Source organism: Podarcis gaigeae, assembly GCF_964106915.1.
Source record: "Podarcis gaigeae genome assembly, chromosome: 1".
In the NCBI taxonomy this organism is placed as follows: domain Eukaryota; kingdom Metazoa; phylum Chordata; class Lepidosauria; order Squamata; family Lacertidae; genus Podarcis; species Podarcis gaigeae.
The window spans coordinates 132,998,343-133,014,520 of NC_139678.1; the positions used below are offsets into that span (position 1 = coordinate 132,998,343).

Sequence of the window (16,178 nt, forward strand, 5' to 3'; positions counted from 1 at the left end):
GCAAGCCCACAGCACCACTCACTGTCCTGAACCCCAGCATACCCAGAGGTAAATCCTGATGGTGCTCACAGCCCCAAGAGCAACACTAGAGAGGAGGCAGACCGTCCAAAGGGTCAAATATTGGTCCAGGTCCAATACAATGAGCAAGGTCCAAAGTCAATCCGCAGAGTCAGGTTCTGCCCTCTGCAGAAGATCCAGGGTTGGAACACCTGGGGTCAGCCCCAAAGTCACAGTCCAGTGAGGTCCCCAAAGCAGCCAAGTTGTGCTCCAGCAGCGGAGAAAGTTGAGCAGACACAGTGCTTGTGCCTTGGGTCTCTTTTTCTTCCGCCCAATCTTATTTGATGTATCTGAGTTTATGCCAGCTGTGCAGCTATGACCCTCACCTGCCCTGAGCCTCATCCAGCTGAGTGACCACAAACCTCATCCCAGAGCTAATGAGCCCTGTGATTTCCACCTGATTCCCTAATAATAATAATAATAATAATAATAATAATAAATTTTATTTATACCCCGCCCTCACTGGCCAGAGCCGGGCTCAGGGCAGGTAAAATCACAGTAAAAACATAATAGGTGAAAACGAGAGGGGGGGGACAACCAATTTAAAATACAGTTTAAAATGCAATTTAAAATGCAGCCTCATTTTAAAATAGCTGATAAATCAAGACCATAAGAGAAGGGAAACATAAGGGTCAGACCGAGTCCAAGCCAAAGGCCAGGCGGAACAGCTCTGTCTTGCAGGCCCTGTGGAAAGATGGCAAGTCCCGCAGGGCCCTAGTCTCTTGGGGCCAGTGCTGAAAAGGCCCTGGCCCTAGTTGAAACCAACCTAACCTCCTTGAGGCTCGGGACCTTCAAAGTGTTGTTATTTGTGGACCTTAAGGTCCTCCGCTGGGCTGGGTTTCCTTGCCTGCCTCAGTCTCCTGGATGTACTTCTTGCTGTTCCCAGCTCCTCAGAGATTGCTGTGTTCCTGGAGACAGGGGCACCTCTGGTTCTAGTGATGTGTCCCCCTCCCCAGGCTCCCCTGGCCCCTGCAGCAGCCTCTCATGTCCCGTGAATACCTCTTAAGTCCCCATCTTCCCCTTCCCTCTCTTCAGCTTATCCTGATATGTACCAATCACAGCTACACCCCTTACCAGGATCCTCCTCCCTTTCTTTGGTGTCCTGCCAGCTCAGGACACTCAATTTCACTGTTGATCTATTGTTTTTGAAGTGAAACGTGGACCCCACAGCTGGCAGAATCAAATTCAGAGGGAATTTCCAAGTATCTGGAATCACTTATGCAGCTAATTCCCATTAGCCATACACAAAGGTTCTGTTCACTTAAGACATACATTGTGTGCCACAGATATAGACTGTCTCAGTTTGGGTACCAACTGTATAATGCGGAGTGGACAGTACTGTCAAAGATGCATACAGAGAGATTTGTGTTGACAATCAAATTACAAAACTAGTACAGAATAATATGCTGTCGCTATTGGTTCCTCCAGAGCAGAAGGTCCATATCACAATGAAAGATGACTATCTTTTTTTTACTCTTTGTACATAACATGCCAGTCCCAAGACAACCGTCGTAAAAAGGGTTTTCCAGTAATTAGCCTCAGCCAATGCCTCCATCAAATTCAGCCTTGGCAGGAGTGCCAAGGTTTGAAATGCTCATCTGCTGTGTTTTGTTAGCTGGCAGCCTCCCTCCTCCTTTCTTTCAGAATTCTGAAAATAATTCTGTAGCATCTTATCCTATGGCAGTCAGCACTTCTGTTAAATTTTCCACTTTATCTCTATAAGAAGATAAGATACTGTAATCTTAATCCTTGACATTTTCTCTCCTTGTCTCCTGAAGTGCAGAGTATCTTCATTTTGCCAGGGACTGAAGCTGAGTTACCTCAAGGCAACCTATTATACAAATAACTGACAACCACATATATGGAGCCAGATCCACAATGCTCTACTGCTTGAACCACAGTATCTCCGACCTAGTTAATTTCTCCAAAAGATGAGGTTTTATGCAGCAAAGTATCAATGACAAATGTCTTCCCGTCGTTCATTGAATAAGGAGGCTGGAGGGGTTAGAGGGCCATTAAGTCCAGCCCTTGCCCCAAGGTAGCTTCTTCCATACATCAGTCTCCTAAAGCTCTAATTCAAGTATCCAGGCACGCCAGGAGCAACAGCAAAATAACTGTGCCATACCAGGAAAGACAAGGAAATGTCCCATATGCAAGATACAGTCAGTGGGGAATTCACAGAATACAGGCAAATGCTGCACTTTTACATTCAGCGAGAAATAAATAAATAGATACGGCTGTGGTTCCTGCGGGGTTTTATTTTGTACAACCAACAAAATCAGAGAGATCTTGTATCTGAGTGTAGATTTTAAGTTGTTCAAGAAGGGGGGGAAATCACAACTTGCTCCCAGAGATTTAATGTATATAAAATGACAGGCTGTTCATAAAGCCCACTTTCTGATTTTGGCAGGAGGCGGCGTTGCATTATCTACATGAAAGAGATAAACAATGAGCTGTGTTAGTTTAATATCTCCAGTATGAAAGAAATCAATGGACTCGTTGAAGTCCAACCTGAATGAAATCAAATTTGCTAATAAATTCTAGTTCAGCAATTTTAGAGTTCTTTTTCTTCTTCCTCAAAGTTAGGAGCAAAGTGACCAGGGATACGGGAAGTTTCTCTTATAGCAAAGCTTTCCTGAATGCTGCTGGTTTTTTTAATATTAGATTTTCTGTTCATATATTTTCTGTCCATACATATTTTCTGACAAAATATTAATAGCAGCAGTGTAGCCATAGTGATGTAGAAAGAGTATCACAGGATTTGCCCCCAAATGGTCTGATCTCATCTTTTCTTTTATTGCCTAGCAAGACCAGATTGTTTGGTTTGGCCAGTAACTCACATATAGTAACGCTTTGTTCCTTTCATCCGTGAAACTAGGCAAACTGCAAAAAGACACAGTGATATTTTCAGCCCAGGATGCACTGCACACCTGACTTTCTTTCAGATTGTATTTTAGATGAATTCCACTGTGCGATGGATGTGTAATGAATGAAAAAGAAAAACGAATTATTATTTTTTTAATATATCACTGACTTCTGATTCTCCCACCTTGGTATTATTGTTTGAGGCCCATCTGCAACAATCTACCAGTGCAGCGTTTCACACAGTAGCAAATATCTGAAAAGATAACCCAAACAAAATGTGCAAAATTTAAAGGTTCTCTGGCCTTTCACGGCGTGGAATATTCTTGTATTCCTTTTGCATCAGGTTCTAGCATAATCAGATACAGCATTATTTCTCAGCAATTATAATATTGCAGACCCACTTGCAGTGATGCCCCACTCCCACCCCAGGGAACAGAGGCCTCGACAATGATAGGTGGGACACACTGCACAAGACAGCGCTCTGGGATTTAAAATTGGCCACACCTTTTATTGATTGCAGTTGTAGGCAAGGTTTTTGTCTCAGGCACTGGGTTCAGCCTCCAGATGGAGGGCTGGCACTTCAGCAGGGTTGTGACTGGCATTAGGAGGCCTCCTCGAGACGCAGTTCCATGTAGGTGATCCCCCGAGGTAACAGCCCATCTGCCCCCCCCACCTCCGCTTGGCTTCTGGACAGATTGCAGGGTACCCTGCAATCACACCTGTTCAGGATAGGGGCAATGCACCAGTTTACCCCGACCCGATATTAGACTAAGGATTCCACCCAATGGAATCTCTTATCTGCCCAAATTTGTTGCCAGTGGCAGAGGAAGGGGGGATGCGGTGGGAGTGATTTGCTCCGGGTGTCATCCCGGGAAGGGGGGTGACATTCGGAGTGCTGCCCACCCGTGACTCCCAAGCTAACCCTGAGCTGTTGGGGGAAGCGGGGAGCTGCGCCACTTTGCCGGTGGCATTCCCCCCTTCCCCCTTCATTTTGACAGCTTGGGGGAGGCTTCGGAGTCGCGGGCGGGTGGTGTGCCAAATGTCTGCCATCGGCGGCTCACTCCGCCTTCTTGGGCAGCTTGCTCCGCCCTGGACATGTGAAAAGGATCTAGTAGTCTTGGTTGACCACAAACTTGACATGAGCCAACAGTGTGACGCGGCAGCTAAAAAAGCCAATGCAATTCTGTGCTGCATCAATAGGAGTATAGCATCTGGATCAAGGGAAGTAATAGTGCCACTGTATTCTGCTCTGGTCAGACCTCACCTGGAGTACTGTGTCCAGTTCTGGGCACCACAGTTCAAGAAGGACACTGACAAACTGGAACGTGTCCAGAGGAGGGCAACCAAAATGGTCAAAGGCCTGGAAACGATGCCTTATGAGGAACGGCTAAGGGAGCTGGGCATGTTTAGCCTGGAGAAGAGGAGGTTAAGGGGTGATATGATAGCCATGTTCAAATATATAAAAGGATGTCACATAGAGGAGGGAGAAAGGTTGTTTTCTGCTGCTCCAGAGAAGCGGACACGGAGCAATGGTTCCAAACTACAAGAAAGAAGATTCCACCTAAACATTAGGAAGAACTTCCTGACAGTAAGAGCTGTTTGACAGTGGAATTTGCTGCCCAGGAGTGTGGTGGAGTCTCCTTCTTTGGAGGTTTTTAAGCAGAGGCTTGACAACAATATGTCAGGAGTGCTCTGATGGTGTTTCCTGCTTGGCAGGGGGTTGGACTCGATGGCCCTTGTGGTCTCTTCCAACTCTATGATTCTATGAAATAAATAGGTAGTTCTGGTTAATCCCCTGGATTTCTAGTGTTTGCAGTTTTTTTTAAAAAAGGAAAACCCAAACAGGAAGTGGTCTATAAATCAGGGGGTTGGACTCGATGGCCCTTGTGGTCTCTTCCAACTCTATGATTCTATGATTCTATGATTCCACCGCTGACTGTTGCTTATGAAGAAGACAAACCTCCAAATGGGGCCAATCTGTTTGCAGGTAAACTCATTCCTGGCTCTGAATACAGCAACCATTAATGAACCATCACAAGATCTGTTATGCAGTGCAGGGAAGAAAACGTTAGCATGCAAAATAACCACAGCATGAAGAGAATTGTTCTTCTGCTGACTGCAACCCCAAATTCAGGTGCACCCGGCCTATATAGCTGGGCCCTCTGGTCACTGATTGGCTGATTCAAAACTTGGGGATGGTGACCATCCTGCTCTCCTTTGTGGCCGACCGGGGGAATTCCTCAGCCGCTGGCTGCACAATGGAGACTTTTGGAGAGACCTCTGTGGAGTTGAGGGCCTGACGTGACAAGCTACAACTGCTGTCCACCTGGAGACTGGGTAAGCGGCCATTACAGGGCTCCCCAGTTGCTCAAGGTATTTCTAGATGTGGTGCATGAGGCATAATTGGGGCTTTTTTCCAGCCACAACTAGCTGGAACTCAGTTCCTGCACCTCTTAGGTGGGTGCCATTGCCATTCTAAGAGAACAAGGTAGGTGTTCACAGTGAGGCATTTTTTTAAGTGAGCTCAATAACACCCCCTAATGGAAACAGTGGAGTGCATGTGCTTTGAACCCTGGTTAATTGTCCAGAGAGGAGGGGGATATAAGCAATCCATTGATAACCAGTTAATGTCTTAATTTGACCCTTCTGCTTAATATGAACTTGAAGGTGAGCCAATAGTTAATTGTATTGATTTAGGAATTAGATTTGTTTCTGTGGTATTGTGGCCTAGGGAAACAGAGATCCCGGACATTTGTTCTCATTCTCCCCATTGTTTGCTGCTTCCTCTTCACGCCCTTCTGAAATAATTAGTCAGAAAACAATATCCCTCCCAATGTGGAACACGCGTCAACCTTGCTGGGGGCAAAGAGGAAATTCATGTGGAGGAGGACATCTCTGACGTTTTCTGTGGCTAGTGAGATTCATCCTGCCTCAGCCTGCGTGGCAATAAAATGTCATGAACCATATGCCATATGATGTTTTGAATATGCATTCCAAAAGGCAAGCCTATTGCTATTGATTACATATACAGGATGTTGCATGCTTTTTACTCAGAAGGCCCCGATAAACTGAAAGCATTCCAGCATCACAGTATGAACCCTTCCTGACGCCCAAGAAGTCCTGCATTTTATTCTCAGGGTTGTAAAATTGCAAGCCACAACCCAGCTCCAGGAACATGGCATTTCACCGCCTTGTATGTATTATATGGGGTGGGAGGAGAAGACAGACTTTTGCCTACTTGATTTTCAAAAGATCCTCAGTGTTTTACTGTAGGAGAGGAAGGGAGTGCAAGAACACATCTTCCCAAGAAGAAGAAAATGATGGGGTTTTGCCGCAGGAGGGAGGACTAGTATTGTAGTATTGTACTAGTATTCACTGTGATTTTGCAGGTCTATCTGAACACTTTTGCAGGACAGCAAGGGAGCGCTCAGTTGCCAGGAGAGTAATCAAATGAAATTAAAAAATAATTATTTTTTAAAATGCTGAAAGGCCACAAAACGACAGACATGGATTGGAGACGTATCTCTCATCCCCAGTTCTGTCTTTAAACTTAAAATCATCATGCAATCATAGACTCAAAGAGTTGGGAGGGACCCCAAGGGTCATCTAGCCCAACCCCTGAAATGCAGGAATCTCAACTAAAACATCCATGACAGATGGCTATCCAACCTCTGTTTCAAAGCTCCAAAGACTAATATCTTCTGAGGGAGTTTGTTCCACTGTTAAACAGCTCTTACTGACAGAAAGTTTTTCCTGTTGTTTAGTTGGAATTTCCTTTCTTGTTACAGTGGTACCTCGGGTTACAGACGCTTCAGGTTACAGACGCTTCAGGTTACAGACTCCACTAACCCAGAAATAGTGCTTCAGGTTAAGAACTTTGCTTCAGGATGAGAACAGAAATTGTGCTCCAGCGGCAGCAGGAGTGGTGCTTCAGGTTAAGAACAGTTTCAGGTTAAGAACGGACCTCCGGAACGAATTAAGTACTTAACCCGAGGTACCACTGTACTTGAAGGCATTGGTTCAGGTCCTACCCTCCAGAGCAGGAGAAAACAAGCTGGCTCCACCTTCCATGGAGCAGCTCTTGAGATATCTGAAGATGGCTTTCATATCTCCTCTGAGTCTCCTCTTTCTCAGGCTAAACATACCCAGCTCCTTCAACCATTCCTAACCAGGCTTAGTTTCCAGACCCTTGATCATCTTGGTCACCCTCCTCTGCACATGTTCCAGCTTGTCAACATCCTTCTTAAATTGTGATGCCCAGAACTGGACACAGGACTCCAGGTGTGGCCTGACCAAGGCAGAATAGAGTGGGACGCAGGTGGCGCTGTGGGTTAAAGCCTCAGCGCCTAGGACTTGCCGATCGAAAGGTCGGCGGTTCGAATCCCTGCGGCGGGGTGCGCTCCCGCTGCTCGGTCCCAGCGCCTGCCAACCTAGCAGTTCGAAAGCACCTCCGGGTGCAAGTAGATAAATAGGGACCGCTTACCAGCGGGAAGGTAAACGGCGTTTCCGTGTGCGGCTCTGGCTCGCCAGAGCAGCGATGTCACGCTGGCCACGTGACCCGGAAGTGTCTCCGGACAGCGCTGGCCCCTGGCCTCTTAAGTGAGATGGGCGCACAACCCCAGAGTCTGTCAAGACTGGCCCGTACGGGCAGGGGTACCTTTACCTTTACCTTATTACTTCCCTTGATCTGGATATATACTTCTGTTGATGCAGCTGAGAATAGCATTAGCCTTTTTTTGCTGCTGCATCACACTGTTGACTTGTGCTAAGCTTGTTGTCCCCTAGATCCTTTTCACATGTACCACTGGTAAGCCAGGTGTCCTCCATCTTATATTTGTACAGCTGCAGTCCCTATTGGAATTTATTTTGTTAGCTTGTGCCCAGTTCTCCAGTTTGTTAAGGTCATTTTGAATCCCGATTCTGTCTTCTGCAGCACGAGCTACCCCTCCCAGTTTGGTGTCATCTGAAAATTTGATGAGCACCCCCTCAATTGCTTCATTTATAAAGATGTTGAACAACAACGGGCCCAGGACAAAACCCTGCACCACCCCACTTATCACTTTTTCCCACTATGATGAGAAACCATTAATGAGTACTCTTTGGGTTCAGTCAGTCAAATCCGACTAACAGTTACCTCATTCAACCCACATATCACCAGCTTCCTCACAAGAATACCATGGGGGACTTTGCCAAAAGTCATACTGAAGTCAAGTTACACTATGTCCACAGCATTCCTCTGATCCACCAAGCTTGTAACTCCATCAAAAAAAGAAATGAGATTTGCCTGGCATCACTTATTTTTGGGAAACCCATGAATCATAGAGTTGGAAGAGACCACAAGGGCCATCGAGTCCAACCCCCTGCCAAGCAGGAAACACCATCAGAGCACTCCTGACATATGGTTGTCAAGCCTCTGCTTAAAGACCTCCAAAGAAGGAGACTCCACCACACTCCTTGGCAGCAAATTCCACTGTCAAACAGCTCTTACTGTCAGGAAGTTCTTCCTAATGTTTAGGTGGAATCTTCTTTCTTGTAGTTTGGATCCATTGCTCCGTGTCCGCTTCTCTGGAGCAGCAGAAAACAACCTTTCTCCCTCCTCTATGTCACATCCTTTTACATATTTGAACATGGCTATCATATCACCCCTTAACCTCCTCTTCTCCAGACTAAACATGCCCAGCTCCCTTAGCCGTTCCTCATAAGGCATCGTTTCCAGGCCTTTGACCATTTTGGTTGCCCTCCTCTGGACACGTTCCAGCTTGTCAGTGTCCTTCTTGAACTGTGGTGCCCAGAACTGGACACAGTACTCCAGGTGAGGTCTGACCAGAGCAGAATACAGTGGCACTATTACTTCCCTTGATCTAGATGCTATACTCCTATTGATGCAGCCCAGAATTGCATTGGCTTTTTTAGCTGCTGTGTCACACTGTTGGCTCATGTCAAGTTTGTGGTCAACCAAGACTCCTAGATCCTTTTCACATGTACTGCTCTCAAGCCAGGTGTCACCCATCTTGTATTTGTGCCTCTCATTTTTTTTGCCCAAGTGCAAAACTTTACATTTCTCCCTGTTAAAATTCATCTTGTTTGTTTTGGCCCAGTTCTCTAATCTGTCAAGGTCGTTTTGAAGTGTGATCCTGTCCTCTGGGATGTTAGCCACCCCTCCCAGTTTGGTGTCATCTGCAAATTTGACACCAAATTTGACAACATGTTGGGTCTTAGTAATCACATCATCATTTTATAAGTGCTCACAGGTAGACTGTTACATGCACCCCACCTTTCTTTTCTTCTTGAAACTGTCTGCATTTGGGCCTTCAACATTTCACCTTTAAGGACCTTACTTTTTCTTTTACAGAGTTTGAGTTCCACCAGATAACAGGGAAGTTGAAGTCTGCTGTGAGTACTATACCTCTCTTTTTTGAATGTTTGGTAATCTGCTCTAGGAAAGCATCATCCAAGTCTTCAGTCTGGCTTGGAGGTCTATAGCAGACACTCACAGTAAGGTCACTGTTGTTTCTCTCTCCAACAATTTTTACCCATATACTGCTTTCGATGCTCCAGGTCATGGATTCTTCACAAGTGTACATATCCTTTACATATAATACTCCTCCTGCTCTCTTCCTGTTTGGTTTATTCCTTTTGAGCAGGTTATACCCCTCAATTCCTACATTCCAGTCATGATTCTTATCCCACCAGATTTCAGTAATGCCTACCAGGTCATATTTGCCACCCTGTATTAAAAGCTCCAATTTGTCTTTCTTGTTTCCCATGCTCTGTGCATTTGTGTAGAGACAACTGAAACCATGAGTCATTCTCTCCAGCTGCTTCCTCCTTGTAGTTTCTAGTGTCAATGAGCATATGAATGGGATGTTCTAGAAAACATTATGTACTTAGACTTTCAAAAAGATTATAATAAAGTCCTTCCTCCTGCCAACCTAGCAGTTTGAAAGCACAAAGTGCAAGTAGATAAATAGGCACTGCTCCGGCGGGAAGGTAAACAGTGTTTCCGTGCGCTGCTCTGGTTCGCCAGAAGCAGCTTAGTCATGCTGGCCACATGACCCGGAAGCTGTACACTGGCTCCCTCGGCCAATAAAGCGAGATGAGCGCCACAACCCCAGATTCGGCCTCGACTGGACCTAATGGTCAGGGGTCCCTTTACCTTTAAAGTCCTTCACCAAAGATTCCTGAGTAAGATTACAAGATAAAACGAATTGCGTGCCCAGGCAGATTATAGTTATAGTTATAGTATGGGATCCTGCCATTTTGTTACATTTGTTCTAAAAAATTGAGTTGATTGCTATTTCCACATTAGAGCGCATCTGAATCAGTTCTGGGAGCTCCTGGAATGCCACACCATCAATGGTCCTGATTAGGGGAGTGCCACAATGTACTTTGGTGTTCTTGGACATTCCTTGAGTTTCTGGCTGATGCTTTACATCACTCAAATAGACTTATTTTCATGAAATGAGAAAAAGAAACTGAGAAACATTCTGGCCATCTGTAACATGTATCAGAACCATTTGGTTGGGGATCCTGTTTGCACTTGGCTGATTCTACATTGCAGAAATGGCCTGGATGCCACCTGCCATTGCTCCACCCATTCTGGTTATGTCTGAACTCAGGAGAACGAGTGAGGCCCAGCGTTTAGCATAGTCACAGATTACATGTTTCCAGGATGGCCCCAAAGTACCTGGTTCCTGCCACTTGGATCTCTCAGGTTCAACTCGTCAATATTATTGCAGTGGAGTGGAATCACCAAGGAGAGGCAATCTTGCTCGTGTTGAAACCAAAGAACTAGCTGCAATGGCCAATGGCCCTGATCCCTCACTTGAGTGGGCTTGCTGCTCTCTGCTATCCAGCCTCAAAGTGGGTTAAATAGCTGTATGCAAAACTGCAGCTTCTGCTCATGAAGCGTAATGAGTCCAGAAATCAATTCAGAAGAAAAGGTAGCTGACATTGACAAGCAAACAAACAAAAAACAGTCACTGTGAGCAGGACAGATATGTACATTGGCACAAAGTAAACAAAGGAATCCTTTTTATGCAGTGGGGATGACAGCGACCTACAGAGTGGATGGTCTTTAGCATCGGTTTTCTCGGTGAAAAGCAGATTGTCATCTAACATGCTACACTTGCAAACAGTAAAGTGGGGGCACATTACTATTTATATTATAGAATAGTAATAGTAGAATTATATCATACCTTCTGAATAAAGAATTTCCAACACATTGAAACAATAGAAAAACTGTCCCGTAACAGGGCTCTCTCAGAGCAGGATACAATTTTAAAAGAAACACAATAAAATCATTAAAAATGCAGCAGAACCCACAAAAATCTAGCAAAGCTGTACAGCGCCAAGATAAGTAACAATAATAACTGTTTTTCCTGGTTCAGAAAATGCATCAAGCTTACCTATCAACAGTGTGACCAGAAATAATATATTCAGTTCATTGGTTTCAATGCCTTGAAATCCTTTGGGAAGCATCCAAAAAGAAACTTCTAGAAATAGTAACTTAGAAATTATACTTAGAATGGTATCCATTTTCAATCTGCATATGTCATCTTTACATTAGCAAGATAGATTTGCCGGAGTGGAAACAGTTAAATAACTAGGTCACCACACTAAGCTATATTGAGTGGTACACAACACCACTAGACAAGCCATGCGATTTAACGAGAATTACACTGATGTTGCACAATTCAGATGAATGTGCATATATTCATCAAAATTGTTTGTTCTCTATCTGTTACTTAAAATTAAACAAAAAATAGGACTCCAAATGGTGAAGGAGTAATATTTGGCTAATTGCTGGATCCATCTCCCCAGTCACAGGGAACTCCTGTCTGTCAAGCCTCGTGGCCTGAGGGCAACGGATTGGCTCAGTGGCTTCTTTTTATTTGAAAAAAAAATGTCATCAGAATTACGCAAACATCACTGTTGGTTGCATCCCATTTCAAGGAAACCAAAGGATTTGGGAGAAAATAGGTCACATGCACTTCATCCCATGTCACATGATTTCCATCCAGAGGCCAATGAGGGTTTAGACCTCTATGCATTTGAACAAGATAACACTGTAATTTTACCCATTCGCATTTTTCATCTTTTCTCAACCTGGAAAGAGTGACCATCTGTTTGAAACCCGCAGCAAACTAAATCATTTCCAAAGCTGCTTTTTTAGAGGTAAGGAGATTTAAAATATTGTTTTGGTGGTGTGCAACAGCCGTTCTAAAGACCCTCCAACCCATCTCCTACCCCAGTGTGTGTTAGTGAGGCGCATAAAGACAATGATAGATAGCAAGTGAGACGAAGGAGCCCTAAAGTATATCAGATCTGTATTCAAGGGGTTGCGATCCTCTGCACGCAGACCTGGGAGGAAACTCCACTGAACACAGTGGGACTTAATTCTGAGTAAATCTGCATAGGATTCCTTTGCATGTGACGTCTCAGGAATGCTCTTGACAGGGAATCTAAAAGGAGCAGAATGGATGGAATGTTTTCTGTTTGAAAGAAAACCAAGGGAAAACCAATGGATTGGGGTGTCTTTTAAGAGAATCTCCAGACATTGTTTTTACTCAAATGTGTTTGTTTACTACTATAGGCAGAATTGCGTCAAATACCTTGATGTAATAGTGATCATCCAATACTACAGTATGATGATTAAACTTAAATATGACAGAACCTACTTTCTCAGTGTGTCATTATGCTCTAGAATGCTCTAGAATACTCACAATTTTGGTAAAATTAAGACGCAGCAAAGAAAACAATACATCTTACAGTTTAGATGGAATCCAATATTTATTTTAATATTTTATCTAATATACACGTGACATTATATGATCTAATCTCTTATTCCTTCTCTTAAAGTCAGATTTTTTTGGAGGGGGGAATATAAATGAATATCAGTTTTAGTTTAGACCATAAGAGCAGTGTAATGTAAATTAAACTGCATTAGGGTTTTGATTCCAATTTGATATCTAACATTTCTTTTAATATATCATAAAGCTGCATTAAATAAAATATAAATGTGAAATGTGAGTTATACAGATCCCAATGCTAAATAACTTCACAGATATGATATTAAATTTCACAAATCCATTGCATGTAATATTTCCATTCTGGAATTAATTAATGTGCTATAATTATCCTAAAATGAATCTTATACCACAAAACAAAAAGCATTTCAATATTCATAAATAATAATACTATCAGAAGAATGTCACACAAATAATATTGATCTTCATTGTCATACAGGTAAAAAATGTGGTAGAATTTCCATGACATTTCTAATACGAACCTAACGTTTTAGATTACAGTGAAATAAATATTTGAAGTACAGCTCCCCAAATTTCACATCAAATGGTAAATGGTACAGGAAAAACATGCAGTGCAATTCTAAGCACGTTTACTCAGAAGTAAGTCTCGCTGAGCTCACGGGTGCTTTCTCCTTAGTAAGTGAGCTTCATATTACTGCCTTAAGATGTTTACAAGCATAAAAATTTAAGAATTTTATTCTGAATTGTAAACTGTGCTGAACATTGCCCATTTTTGTAAAATTAAGAGATGGTATACTTATGCTGCCGCCCCCCCCGACCCCAATGAAACCAGAAACATACACTGTAATCCTGAGCGTATTAACTCAGAAGTGTGTCCTATTGAGCTCAATGGCGCTTATTTCCTAATAAGTGTGCTTAGGATTTAAAACCCAAGAACAAAATGAATATTTGGCAAGTCTTTTAATTAGAAAAAGCTGTGTGTGTGTCCAAAAGTGTGTAAGGACTACTGCAGAGGTGAAACCGCATGTTTTCTGAATTACTGGGATGGAAAATGGCTTCCTTATTATTTCTTAACGGAAACCCAGATATGAAAATTTGTTGTCTAAATAGAATAAAATGTGAAATGTGCATCACTTTGTAGGATGGAATGTGTTTTTCTGCTTCCCTTTTCATTCTCCACCGTGTAGGCAATGACTTTATGAATTCACAAGAGGGAGGATTTTCTAGAGGTAGAGAACGCCTATGAACTATATTCACATTATAAAACTGCCAAAAAGGAGAAATCCATGATTTTTGCATTTTCTCACTACAGAGTGTAATTATGTTGATGAGGCCTCACTGATTGTTCACAAATATCAATGTTACAACATATGTTCAAGAATCAGTCAGTGCAGCCTTGAATAGTTAGTGCTAATTATTTCTGTAAAACAAGTTTGATCATTTGCTTTTGTCAGGTATTATAAACACAGTGTACTGTCTAAGCCAAGGAAAAGAAATAAGGAATGTAAGCATATTGTGTATATATGCCTGTATGCATACATATATAGATATATGTGCATGAATACTCGGACACAAATAACAGTCCATTTATATTTAGATCATTTTAAAAGACTGTTAAGTATACATGAGACTAATTTGACAAACAAGACACATAAGTGTCATTTCTGGTTTCTGAAGAGGGCATATGGAGGATGACATCCAGAAATATAGAGAAGCCCACTCTTGAATATGTAAGGTTAAAAGAAACAAAACAACAACAACACCCAGTTACTGCATTTATTTTCATTTTGTACTTCTGCAATGATAGCAGTTCTGTGCACATGGGACGCATGGTGTCTCCTCCACCTCCCTGTGACACACCAGTTCTCTTTCGGCAAGGAAAGTTGTGACTTTGCATGTGTCATGCATTTCTAGGGTGTAGAATGACTTAAGTGTATGTAAAAATAATCACAGTTTCTAGAGAACTAGTAAGTTGCTCAGAAATATAGGTAAGAATCCTGAAAGGAATGATCCAGTGACCTGAAAGTGCAGGGGACATCATCCTGGCTCTCCTCACAAGTGGCAATTTCAGGAGGAAATTGTCCCTCTGCACTGAGCACAGTCGACTCCGTCTGCTGAGCAGTCCTAACACAGCACGAATGCCGCTGCCTTGCTCTAGTCTTTGCAGCAGCCTTGCAAGACAAACGAGATCATTCAGTGTGGATTTTACCTTTTTAGCAAAAATCTCTGTTACCCAGGAACAAAGACCACAATCCCACACAGAATTAAAATCACTTATATCAATAGGCATTAAAGAGACTTAACTGTGCTTTGGATTGCTCCCATATAATAAGATTCTTTTTTAAAAAAACAAAACAAAACCCTTATCTTGATTTTAATTCAGGCTGAGATTTAGGTGAAGTGAAAACAGATCTGGACTGACAGTTTTAGAGCTTGCTGTCAAGGTCAGAATGGAGTGTGCTCAGTTTATGAGGCTTCAGATACTGAAGAGGAGAGAAAGATTTCTGAGATCCATAATCCTTACTGGCAAACATTAGCAATAAGATCATTCCATGAACAAACCTAACACGAATTAGATGTCTCCGTTTTACTTTTATTTATATATCTTATAAGTTCAACATAGTTTCCTTAAACAGCAATTCTTATCTGGTGCATCACTGCTGGGTGTCTGAGCCCCGTTAAGTTCAATGAAGATTGCTCCCAAGTAAAGGGCTATAGTATTGCAGCCCCTCACACTTGGATTTTGTTATTTAGTATCTTCCAGCCTTTATGATCCCTTTTGTGATAATCTGTTGCTCGAGGTGAAATCCTAACCCCAGCCGGTCCCCAATGCGGCTTAATGGAACACTGCGTCCATAGCCCCACGACACAAACCAATTGGGGCAGAAAGTTGGGAGGCTGGCAGTGACCACACTGGGCTGTCTTAGCCCCTCCCTCAAAAGGCCCCTCCGCTTCAGGAACTTCTGCTGGCTGCTACCAGTGAGGATCCAGCTGGTGGTGCTTCTGTTTGCTCACTTGTGGAAGCTGGTAGGGTCAGGGGGAGGCCTCAACCCAAGCCAATCGCCCCAGGCCAACGCCAAGAGTATTTGGATGGTGCACTTAGTTATCAGCATTACCTCAATGCATTGTAGGTCCAGGTCCAGGTCCCTATTCAGTCTTGAAGCTCACTGGATGCCTCTGGGTGGGCTTAACCCTAGAATCTGAATGGTGGACCATCTACATACTGATGATATTGAACCCATCCTTTCTTGATGGCATCCCCAAGCAGTTTGCTCTGGATGTTTAAAAGTATGTGTGTGTGTGTGTGTGTGTGTGTGTGTGTGTGTGTATTTCAGTTTGTCTTTGGTTTCTGAGTTTTTCTGCTTGGCTTTTAATCTTTTTATTTAATCTGCTGCTGTTTCAAATTGTATATGGATCCACCCAGTGTTCCAGCCATCACTCCTTCTTCCTTCTATCACCTTCAACTCTACAGAAAACAAAGGGGTT

The 16,178-nt window shown here is 43.2% G+C and overlaps 1 protein-coding gene across 24 annotated transcripts in view; it reads left to right on the forward strand.

Annotated features, from left to right (window-relative positions):
• Window positions 1–4,867: 4,867 nt before the first annotated feature.
• Window positions 4,868–16,178, forward strand: part of PCBP3 (poly(rC) binding protein 3) — a gene marked incomplete at both ends in the record, with an annotated part of 76,850 nt that continues 65,539 nt past the window's right edge. For 20 of the 24 annotated variants that reach the window (XM_083712987.1, XM_083713011.1, XM_083712995.1 and 17 more), the window contains one exon: window positions 11,960–12,099. Of the gene's footprint in view, window positions 4,910–5,184; window positions 5,260–5,505; window positions 5,590–9,274; window positions 9,316–11,959; window positions 12,100–16,178 lie in introns of those variants that run through there. The other 4 variants (XM_083713014.1, XM_083713009.1, XM_083712998.1 and 1 more) reach the window with 4 other exon arrangements.